Here is an 11,953-nt window from a genome sequence, read left to right as displayed (position 1 = left end):
GTGAGTTATACGGGGGGCCGCTCTCGCTGTGAGTTATACGGGGGCCCCTCTCAGTGAGTTATACGGGGGCCGCTCTCAGTGAGTTATAAGGGGGGCCGCTCTCAGTGAGTTATATGGGGGCTGATCTCTGTGAGTTATACGGAGGCCGCTCTCAGTGAGTTATACGGGGGCTGATCTCTGTGAGTTATACGGGGGCCGCTCTCAGTGAGTTATACGGGGGGCCGCTCTCAGTGAGTTATATGGGGGCTGATCTCTGTGAGTTATACGGAGGCCGCTCTCAGTGAGTTATACGGGGGCCGCTCTCAGTGAGTTATACGGGGGGCCGCTCTCAGTGAGTTATACGGGGGGCCGCTCTCAGTGAGTTATACGGGGGGCCGCTCTCAGTGAGTTATACGGGGGCCGCTCTCAGTGAGTTATACGGGGGGCCGCTCTCAGTGAGTTATACGGGGGCCGCTCTCAGTGAGTTATACGGGGGCCGCTCTCAGTGAGTTATACGGGGGGCCGCTCTCAGTGAGTTATACGGGGGGCCGCTCTCAGTGAGTTATACGGGGGCCGCTCTCAGTGAGTTATACGGGGGGCCGCTCTCAGTGAGTTATACGGGGGGCCGCTCTCAGTGAGTTATACGGGGGGCCGCTCTCAGTGAGTTATACGGGGGGCCGCTCTCAGTGAGTTATACGGGGGCCGCTCTCAGTGAGTTATACGGGGGGCCGCTCTCAGTGAGTTATACGGGGGGCCGCTCTCAGTGAGTTATACGGGGGGCCGTTCTCAGTGAGTTATACGGGGGGCCGCTCTCAGTGAGTTATACGGGGGGCCGCTCTCAGTGAGTTATACGGGGGGCCGCTCTCAGTGAGTTATACGGGGGGCCGCTCTCAGTGAGTTATACGGGGGGGCCGCTCTCAGTGAGTTATCGGGGGCCGCTCTCAGTGAGTTATACGGGGGCCGCTCTCAGTGAGTTATACGGGGGCTGCTCTCAGTGAGTTATACGGGGGGCCGCTCTCAGTGAGTTATACGGGGGCCGCTCTCAGTGAGTTATACGGGGGCTGCTCTCAGTGAGTTATAAGGGGGCCGCTCTCAGTGAGTTATACGGGGGGCTGCTCTCAGTGAGTTATACGGGGGCCGCTCTCAGTCAGTTATACGGGGGCCGCTCTCAGTGAGTTATACGGGGGGCTGCTCTCAGTGAGTTATACGGGGGCCGCTCTCAGTGAGTTATACGGGGGGCCGCTCTCAGTGAGTTATACGGGGGCCGCTCTCAGTGAGTTATACGGGGGCCGCTCTCAGTGAGTTATACGGGGGGCCGCTCTCAGTGAGTTATACGGGGGCCGCTCTCAGTAAGTTATACGGGGGGCCGCTCTCAGTGAGTTATACGGGGGCCGCACCTCGCTGTGAGTTATATGGGAGCCGCTCTCAGTGAGTTATACGGGGGGCCGCTCTCAGTGAGTTATACGGGGGCCGCTCTCTGTGAGTTATACGGGGGGCCGCTCTCAGTGAGTTATACGGGGGCCGCTCTCAGTGAGTTATACGGGGGGCCGCTCTCAGTGAGTTATACGGGGGGCCGCTCTCAGTGAGTTATACGGGGGGCCGCTCTCAGTGAGTTATACGGGGGGCCGCTCTCAGTGAGTTATACGGGGGGCCGCTCTCAGTGAGTTATACGGGGGGCCGCTCTCAGTGAGTTATACGGGGGCCGCTCTCAGTGAGTTATACGGGGGCCGCTCTCAGTGAGTTATACGGGGGGCCGCTCTCAGTGAGTTATACGGGGGGCCGCTCTCAGTGAGTTATACGGGGGCCGCTCTCAGTGAGTTATACGGGGGCCGCTCTCAGTGAGTTATACGGGGGGCCGCTCTCAGTGAGTTATACGGGGGGCCGCTCTCAGTGAGTTATACGGGGGCCGCTCTCAGTGAGTTATACGGGGGCTGCTCTCAGTGAGTTATACGGAGGCCGCTCTCAGTGAGTTATACGGGGGGCCGCTCTCAGTGAGTTATACGGGGGGCCGCTCTCAGTGAGTTATACGGGGGCCGCTCTCAGTAAGTTATACGGGGGGGCCGCTCTCAGTGAGTTATACGGGGGCCGCTCTCAGTGAGTTATACGGGGGCCGCTCTCAGTGAGTTATACGGGGTGCCGCTCTCAGTGAGTTATACGGGGGGCCGCTCTCAGTGAGTTATACGGGGGGCCGCTCTCAGTGAGTTATACGGGGGCCGCTCTCAGTGAGTTATACGGGGGGCCGCTCTCAGTGAGTTATACGGGGGGCCGCTCTCAGTGAGTTATACGGGGGCTGCTCTCAGTGAGTTATACGGGGGCCGCTCTCAGTGAGTTATACGGGGGGGGGGCGCTCTCAGTGAGTTATACGGGGGCCGCTCTCAGTGAGTTATACGGGGGCCGCTCTCCGTGAGTTATACGGGGGCCGCTCTCAGTGAGTTATAAGGGGGGCCGCTCTCAGTGAGTTATAAGGGGGGCCGCTCTCAGTGAGTTATACGGGGGCCGCTCTCAGTGAGTTATACGGGGGCCGCTCTCCGTGAGTTATACGGGGGCCGCTCTCAGTGAGTTATAAGGGGGGCCGCTCTCAGTGAGTTATAAGGGGGGCCGCTCTCAGTGAGTTATACGGGGGCCGCTCTCAGTGAGTTATACGGGGGCCGCTCTCAGTGAGTTATACGGGGGGCCGCTCTCAGTGAGTTATACGGGGGCCGCTCTCAGTGAGTTATACGGGGGCCGCTCTCAGTGAGTTATACGGGGGGCCGCTCTCAGTGAGTTATACGGGGGCCGCTCTCAGTGAGTTATACGGGGGGCGCTCTCAGTGAGTTATACGGGGGGCCGCTCTCAGTGAGTTATAGGGCCGCTCTCAGTGAGTTATACGGGGGGCCGCTCTCAGTGAGTTATAGGGGGGCCGCTCTCAGTGAGTTATACGGGGGGGCGCTCTCAGTGAGTTATACGGGGGCCGCTCTCAGTGAGTTATCGGGGGCCGCTCTCAGTGAGTTATACGGGGGCCGCTCTCAGTGAGTTATACGGGGGCCGCTCTCAGTGAGTTATACGGGGGCCGCTCTCAGTGAGTTATACGGGGGCCGCTCTCAGTGAGTTATACGGGGGGCCGCTCTCAGTGAGTTATACGGGGGGCCGCTCTCAGTGAGTTATACAGGGGGCCGCTCTCAGTGAGTTATACGGGGGGGCCGCTCTCAGTGAGTTATACGGGGGCCGCTCTCAGTGAGTTATACGGGGGGCCGCTCTCAGTGAGTTATACGGGGGGCCGCTCTCAGTGAGTTATACAGGGGGCCGCTCTCACTGTGAGTTATACGGGGGGGCCGCTCAGTGAATTATACGGGGGGCCGCTCTCAGTGAGTTATACGGGGGCCGCTCTCAGTGAGTTATAGGGGGGCCGCTCTCAGTGAGTTATACGGGGGGCCGCTCTCAGTGAGTTATACGGGGGGCCGCTCTCAGTGAGTTATACGGGGGGCCGCTCTCAGTGAGTTATACGGGGGCCGCTCTCAGTGAGTTATCGGGGGCCGCTCTCAGTGAGTTATACGGGGGCCGCTCTCAGTGAGTTATACGGGGGCCGCTCTCAGTGAGTTATACGGGGGGCCGCTCTCAGTGAGTTATACGGGGGCCGCTCTCAGTGAGTTATACGGGGGGCGCTCTCAGTGAGTTATACGGGGGCCGCTCTCAGTGAGTTATACGGGGGGCCGCTCTCAGTGAGTTATAGGGCCGCTCTCAGTGAGTTATACGGGGGGCCGCTCTCAGTGAGTTATAGGGGGGCCGCTCTCAGTGAGTTATACGGGGGGCCGCTCTCAGTGAGTTATACGGGGGCCGCTCTCAGTGAGTTATCGGGGGCCGCTCTCAGTGAGTTATACGGGGGCCGCTCTCAGTGAGTTATACGGGGGCCGCTCTCAGTGAGTTATACGGGGGCCGCTCTCAGTGAGTTATACGGGGGCCGCTCTCAGTGAGTTATACGGGGGGCCGCTCTCAGTGAGTTATACGGGGGGCCGCTCTCAGTGAGTTATACAGGGGGCCGCTCTCAGTGAGTTATACGGGGGGGCCGCTCTCAGTGAGTTATACGGGGGCCGCTCTCAGTGAGTTATACGGGGGGCCGCTCTCAGTGAGTTATACGGGGGGCCGCTCTCAGTGAGTTATACAGGGGGCCGCTCTCACTGTGAGTTATACGGGGGGGCCGCTCAGTGAATTATACGGGGGGCCGCTCTCAGTGAGTTATACGGGGGCCGCTCTCAGTGAGTTATAGGGGGGCCGCTCTCAGTGAGTTATACGGGGGGCCGCTCTCAGTGAGTTATACGGGGGGCCGCTCTCAGTGAGTTATACGGGGGGCCGCTCTCAGTGAGTTATACGGGGGCCGCTCTCAGTGAGTTATCGGGGGCCGCTCTCAGTGAGTTATACGGGGGCCGCTCTCAGTGAGTTATACGGGGGCCGCTCTCAGTGAGTTATAAGGGGGGCCGCTCTCAGTGAGTTATACGGGGGGCCGCTCTCAGTGAGTTATACGGGGGGCCGCTCTCAGTGAGTTATACGGGGGGCCGCTCTCAGCGAGTTATACGGGGGGCCGCTCTCAGTGAGTTATACGGGGGGCCGCTCAGTGAATTATACGGGGGGCCGCTCTCAGTGAGTTATACGGGGGGCCGCTCTCAGTGAGTTATACAGGGGGCCGCTCTCACTGTGAGTTATACGGGGGGGCCGCTCAGTGAATTATACGGGGGGCCGCTCTCAGTGAGTTATACGGGGGGCCGCTCTCAGTAAGTTATACGGGGGGCCGCTCTCAGTGAGTTATACGGGGGGCCGCTCTCAGTAAGTTATACGGGGGGCCGCTCTCAGTGAGTTATACGGGGGCCGCTCTCAGTGAGTTATCGGGGGCCGCTCTCAGTGAGTTATACGGGGGCCGCTCTCAGTGAGTTATAGGGAGGCCGCTCTCAGTGAGTTATACGGGGGGCCGCTCTCAGTGAGTTATACGGGGGGCCGCTCTCAGTGAGTTATAGGGGGGCCGCTCTCAGTGAGTTATACGGGGGGCCGCTCTCAGTGAGTTATACGGGGGCCGCTCTCAGTGAGTTATCGGGGGCCGCTCTCAGTGAGTTATACGGGGGGCCGCTCTCAGTGAGTTATACGGGGGCCGCTCTCAGTGAGTTATACGGGGGGCCGCTCTCAGTGAGTTATACGGGGGGCCGCTCTCAGTGAGTTATACGGGGGCCGCTCTCAGTGAGTTATACGGGGGGCCGCTCTCAGTGAGTTATACGGGGGGGCCGCTCTCAGTGAGTTATACGGGGGCCGCTCTCAGTGAGTTATACGGGGGCCGCTCTCAGTGAGTTATAAGGGGGGCCGCTCTCAGTGAGTTATACGGGGGGCCGCTCTCAGTGAGTTATACGGGGGCCGCTCTCAGTGAGTTATACGGGGGGGCCGCTCTCAGTGAGTTATACGGGGGGCCGCTCTCAGTGAGTTATAGGGGGGCCGCTCTCAGTGAGTTATACGGGGGCCGCTCTCAGTGAGTTATACGGGGGGGCCGCTCTCAGTGAGTTATACGGGGGGCCGCTCTCAGTGAGTTATACGGGGGCCGCTCTCAGTGAGTTATACGGGGGCCGCTCTCAGTGAGTTATACGGGGGGCCGCTCTCAGTGAGTTATACGGGGGCCGCTCTCAGTGAGTTATACGGGGGCCGCTCTCATTGAGTTATACGGGGGCCGCTCTCAGTGAGTTATACGGGGGGCCGCTCTCAGTGAGTTATACGGGGGCCGCTCTCAGTAAGTTATACGGGGGGCCGCTCTCAGTGAGTTATACGGGGGCCGCTCTCAGTGAGTTATACGGGGGGGCCGCTCTCAGTGAGTTATACGGGGGGGCTGCTCTCAGTGAGTTATACGGGGGGGCCGCTCTCAGTGAGTTATACGGGGGGGCCGCTCTCAGTGAGTTATACGGGGGGGCCGCTCTCAGTGAGTTATACGGGGGGCCGTTCTCAGTGAGTTATACGGGGGCTGATGGGGGCCGCTCTCCGTGAGTTATACGGGGGCCGCTCTCAGTGAGTTATACGGGGGGCCGCTCTCAGTGAGTTATACGGGGGGCCCGCTCTCAGTGAGTTATACGGGGGCCGCTCTCAGTGAGTTATACGGGGGCCGCTCTCAGTGAGTTATACGGGGGCCGCTCTCAGTGAGTTATACGGGGGCCGCTCTCAGTGAGTTATACGGGGGCCGCTCTCAGTGAGTTATACGGGGGGCCGCTCTCAGTGAGTTATACGGGGGGGCCGCTCTCGCTGTGAGTTATATGGCCTGTTGGTGGCCCTTGAGGACTGGAGTTGGCCAGTCAACGACTGACCAATTGATTGAGCCACCTGTGCTGAAGCAGGGATATCCTGAAAACCTGACCTGTTGGTGGGTTTTCAGCACCTCAGTTGGCCACCCGTGCTGTAGATCCATCCTCAGCAACACCATTCACCAACTTATATTGCATTTGTACTAGAGGCCTAGGAGGATCGCACAACCCTTTGCCTTTGGAGCTCAAATAAGAAGCCGTCGCTGCGCGTATGATATGATCTGGAAGGATGGTCATTAGTACATTTAGCATAAAATGTCAAGCGTTATTTTGTTTGTAGGGGGGGGGGGGGTATTTGTGCTACTTTTTAGCATTTGTAAATGACGTTAATGGAGCCCCCAGGCTGCAGAAAGGAAGAAATAGCCAGAGATTCTTGCCTCTTGATTGTGCAAAAGGATTATCATTAGTCAAACAATAGCAAATAAATGAGCACAATGAAAAGTACACAGATAATTAAGCCCTGGTAACTACTTGCTGTTTGCCTTGGATTAAGAGGGTATTTTAAGGAAGGAGCATTTGCATGAAGACAAGAGACTCTTAGAGGCGTGTGTTAATCACCGCCATTAAGCCTGTGGGATGAATGGCATTCCCCAACGAAATTGAGTGGGCGGTAAGTCTCTCTTTTATCTGAATACATGGAGTGTGAGCTCTTAAGTCACACGGTGCGCACGTTACTTTATTGCACCAGATGTGACAAAGAACATAATGATTTTGCGTTCCCTTGGATTGTTTCGTGGAATAAATGGGGTGTTCTTTTCTTGAACCGGTATTAGCCCATCTTGCCGCAGTGAGACTTTGGAAGTCTCTATTCTACTTGCTGGATTTGTTGTAGATTGTGGTACCTTTTAAGGGGTAGACAGTGGTAGCTGTCCTGCGCTCTGGGATAATGACTTCGTCATAGCGCCCTGCGGCGTGAAACGCGTTGGAGGGAGTACATGAACTTGTCTGTCAAGTTTTGTGTACAATAAAGCCTTTCTGACCAGTAGCGGATTCATCGTTTTCTTGCCATACCAAGATACTGCTCCGGATGCCTACCCCTCTTGTCTCCTTTTACAGAGTAACATGGGAGCTTTCCAAACCTAACATTCTAGTATAGCCTTGACACCTCACAGGTCCCTGTGTGTACACATGGAGGCTCTCTTCCCACACCCCTACTAGCCTCTTACACTCAACCCAAGGTTGTCTCATCTTTGCATTTTTACCTCTTCAGCCCTCTCCCGTCTTTGTCCTCTCTCCATCTAGGGAACGCTCTTCCACTCAATATTCGTCAGGCAGTGACATCGGGTTTTGGCAGTGACGTGGGTGGGTGGGCGTGGGTCAGGCAGTGACGTGGGTTCAGGCAGTGACATCGGGTTTTGGCAGTGACGTGGGTGGGTGGGCGTGGGTCAGGCAGTGACGTGGGTTCAGGCAGTGACGTGGGTTTAGGCAGTGACGTGGGTGGGCTGCCAGGCAGTGACGTTAAGCAGTGACGTGGGTTTAGGCAGTGACGTGGGTGGGCAGCCAGGCAGTGACTTTAAGCAGTGACGTGGGTGGGTGGGCAGGGAGGCAGTGACGTTTTGTCGGTTAGGCAGTGACGTGGGTGGGTGGACGGGCTGGCAGTGACGTGGGTGGGCGGCCAGGCAGTGACGTGGGTGGTTGGGCGGGCAGGCCGTGACGTGGGTTCAGGCCGTGACGTGGGTGGGTGGGCAGGCAGTGACGTGGGTGGGTGTTCAGGCAGTGATGTGGGTCAGGCAGTGACGTGGGTGGGTGGGCAGACAGTGACGTGGGTGGGTGTTCAGGCAGTGATTTGGGTCAGGCAGTGACGTGGGTGGGTGGGCAGGCAGTGACGTGGGTGGGTGTTCAGGCAGTGATGTGGGTCAGGCAGTGACGTGGGTGGGTGGGCAGGCAGTGACGTTTAGGCAGTGACGTGGGTCAGGCAGTGATGTGGGTCAGGCAGTGACGTGGGTGGGTGGGCAGGCAGTGACGTTTAGGCAGTGACGTGGGTGGGCGGGCATGCAGTGACGTGAGTAGGTGAGCGGGCGGGCAGTGACGTGGGAGGGCAGGCAGTGACGTGGGTCGGTGGGTTCAGGCAGTGACGTGAGTGGGTTCAGGCAGTGACGTGAGTGTGTTCAGACAGTGACGTGAGTGCGTGGGTGGTCAGGCAGTGACTTTGGTTGGTCAGGCAGTGATGTGGGTGGGTGGGCAGAGTGAAGGGGGGGAGGGGAGGTGAAGGGGGGGAGGGGAGGTGAAGGGGGGGAGGGGAGGTGAAGGGGGGAGGGGAGGTGAAGGGGGGAGGGGAGGTGAAGGGGGGAGGGGAGGTGAAGGGGGAGGGGAGGTGAAGGGGGGGAGGGGAGGTGAAGGGGGGGAGGGGAGGTGAAGGGGGGGAGGGGAGGTGAAGGGGGGAGGGGAGGTGAAGGGGGGGAGGGGAGGTGAAGGGGGGGAGGGGAGGTGAAGGGGGGAGGGGAGGTGAAGGGGGGGTGACAGGGGGGAGGGGAGGTGAAGGGGGGAGGTGGGGAAAGGGGAAGGTGGGGGAAGGGGGAGGTGGGGGAAGGGGAAAGGAGGGGGGAGGGAAGGAGGAGGGGGAATGGGGGAGGGGAAGGGAGGAGGTGGGGGAAGGTGGTGGGAAGGAGGGAGGTGGGGGAAGGGAGGAGGTGGGGGAACGGGGGGGAAGGGGAGGGAAGGGGGGGAAGGGGAAGGTGGGGGGAAGGGGGGAGGTGGGGGAAGGGAGGAGGTGGGGGAACGGGGGGGAAGGGGAGGGAAGGGGGGAAGGTGGGGGAAGGGGGAGGGGGAGGTAAGTGACAATTAATGTATCATGTGGGCGCTTGCTCCCCCTTCCCCCACTGTTTGCCGGTCGTCTGTTCCCCCCCCCCGAAACCTTCCGTCTGTTGTGGACGTCTGCAGATGGGGGTGCGTGCATGCATCGGCCGCTCCCTCACCCGTCCGCCCGCTCCCACGTGGATCTGAGGTGGGAGGCAGCGTGTTGTGGCCGCTCCCCCGGCCGGCTGTCCACTCCCCCGCTGTGTCCCGGGCGCTCGCTCCCGTGCGGTCTCTCCCCCGCTGACTCTAGCGGCCGGGGTGTGAGCTTGGAGGCAATGCGGGAAGAGAGGGCAGAGGCGCAGGGGTTGGAGGCAGTGGGAGGCACAGGGGTGTGCGCTGGGAGGGAGGCGCTGGGATGGGAGGCCCAGGGGTTTGGCGCTGGGAGGGGAGGCACAGGGGTTTGGCGCTGGGAGGGGAGGCACAGGGGTTTTAGGCAGCGGGAGGGGAGGCGGCGGTTTAGTTACTTACCTGGGCGGGAGGAGGGTGTGTGTGTGTGTGTGTCACTGTTAGACCACACCGGCCAATGAGAGGTGTGCGGGGGCGGGCGGGCCAAGGGAGCCATTTCATTGGCCTGAGGCGGAGTGACGGGCCAAAGGTCCAATGCAATTGCCCCTAGACACAGGGAGACACAGGACAAACAGACACACATACAACGGTTTGAGAAATATATATATAGATATGCGGTGTATTTTCATGAGCTTAGCACCAGCTATTACTATTCCACCACTGGAGTGCAGGATATCTATCCATCTATATATATATTTATACGGGACACACCTGGAAACCCCTGGTTACAAGTTCGTTACAGGCACGAAACATTCCAGGCTGACATTACAATTAAACGCGTTCACCGCGGTGTATTAAAGCTGCCTTCCCACCAAGAGAGCCAGGGGGTTCGCATTTAAACTGATGAGGCGCAGACTTTTATATGGCCCCGAAGTAAATTGTTATACAAGCGCTTGATAGCAAAGCTTCAGTCCTGAAACCCTTCCTCTCAGCTCAGAGTAACCAGCGTGCCTTTCAAGTCCATCCAATTGCCAGGATGTGATGTTATTCTGCGTATTACAATCCGCTGCAGCTCTTCCTCGTTTTATGCTCCGTGAAAACTTCACAAATACAGAGTGGTTTATGCATCAATGCACCGAAAACCCATTTTCCCCAGCGTCCCCCATGATCTTCCCATCGTTCCCCATTTTCCCCAGCATCCCCTATGATCTTCCCATCATCCCCCATTTTACCCAGCGTCCAACATGATCTTCCCATCGTTCCCCATTTCCCCAGCGTCCCCCATGATCTTCCCATCGTTCCCCATTTCCGCAGCGTCTTCCATGATCTTCCCATCGTTCCCCATTTTCCCCAGCGTCCCCCATGATCTTCCAATCGTTCCCCATTTTCCCCAGCATCCCCCATGATCTTCCCATCATTCCCCATTTTCCCCAGCATCCCCCATGATCTTCCCATCATTCCCCATTTTCTCCAGCGTCCTCCATGATCTTCCCATCGTTCCCCATTGTCCCCCATGATCTTCCCATCGTTTCCCATTTTCCCCAGCGTCCCCCATGATCTTCCCATCGTTCCCCATTTTCCCCAGTGTCCCCCCATCATCTTCCCATCGTTCCCCATTTTCCCCAGTGTTCCCCATGATCTTCCCATCATTCCCCATGATCTTTGCATTGTTCCCCATTTCCCCCATCGTCCCCCATGATCTTCCCATTGTCCCCAGCATCCCCCATGATCTTCCCATCGTTCCCCATTTTCCCCAGCATTCCCCATGATCTTCCCATCGTTCCCCATTTGCCCCAGCGTCCCCCATGATCTTCCCATCGTTCCCCATTTTCCCCAGTGTCCCCCCATCATCTTCCCATCGTTCCCCATTTTCCCCAGTGTTCCCGATGATCTTCCCATCATTCCCCATGATCTTTGCATTGTTCCCCATTGTCCCCAGCATCCCCCATGATCTTCCCATCGTTCCCCATTTTCCCCAGCATTCCCCATGATCTTCCCATCGTTCCCCATTTTCCCCAGCGTCCCCCATGATCTTCCCATCGTTTCACATTTTCCCCAGCGTCCCCCATGATCTTCCCATCGTTCCCCATTATTCTCCCATGATCTTCTCATCGTTCCCCATTTCCCCCATCGTCCCCCATGATCTTCCCATCGTTCCCCATTTTCCCCAGTGTTCCCCATGATCTTCCCATCGTTCCCCATGATCTTCCCATCGTTCCCTATTTTCCCAAGTGTTCCCCATGATCTTCCCCATGATCTTCCCATTGTCCCCAGCATCCCCCATGATCTTCCCATCGTTTCCCATTTTCCACAGCGTCCCCCATGATCTTCCCATCGTTCCCCATTTTCCCCAGCGTCCCCCATGATCTTTCCATCGTTTCCCATTTTCCCCAGCGTCCCCCATGATCTTCCCATCGTTTCCCATTTTCCACAGCGTCCCCCATGATCTTCCCATCGTTCCCCATTTTCCCCAGCGTCCCCCATGATCTTTCCATCGTTTCCCATTTTCCCCAGCATCCCCCATAATCTTCCCATCGTTCCCCATTTTTCCCAGCGTCCCCCATGATCTTCCCATCGTTCAGTGACAAAATATGCAACAAAGTGCAAAATAGGGTTCACTGCGCCACCCTATTTTGCACTTTGTTGCATATTTTGTCACAATACAGGTAACTTCACCGGTAAGTATATCAGGAAACACACCAGGGGTCTCCGAAGCTGAAAATAGTGCGGGGTAGTTCTGGAGGTTCCAACCGTGTACAAAATGGGGGATAGTTCGGATTCATTCAATAAAGACATACAATACAATACAATACATTGTGCTTTTAGCTAATGTGTTGCAATTCTGGCAGTGGGACTGCAGGGTCCCTTTC

The sequence above is a fragment of the Ascaphus truei genome, chromosome 16 (genome assembly GCF_040206685.1).
Source record: "Ascaphus truei isolate aAscTru1 chromosome 16, aAscTru1.hap1, whole genome shotgun sequence".
Taxonomy (NCBI): Eukaryota; Metazoa; Chordata; class Amphibia; order Anura; family Ascaphidae; genus Ascaphus; species Ascaphus truei.
Note: the sequence above shows the minus strand (reverse complement) of the source record.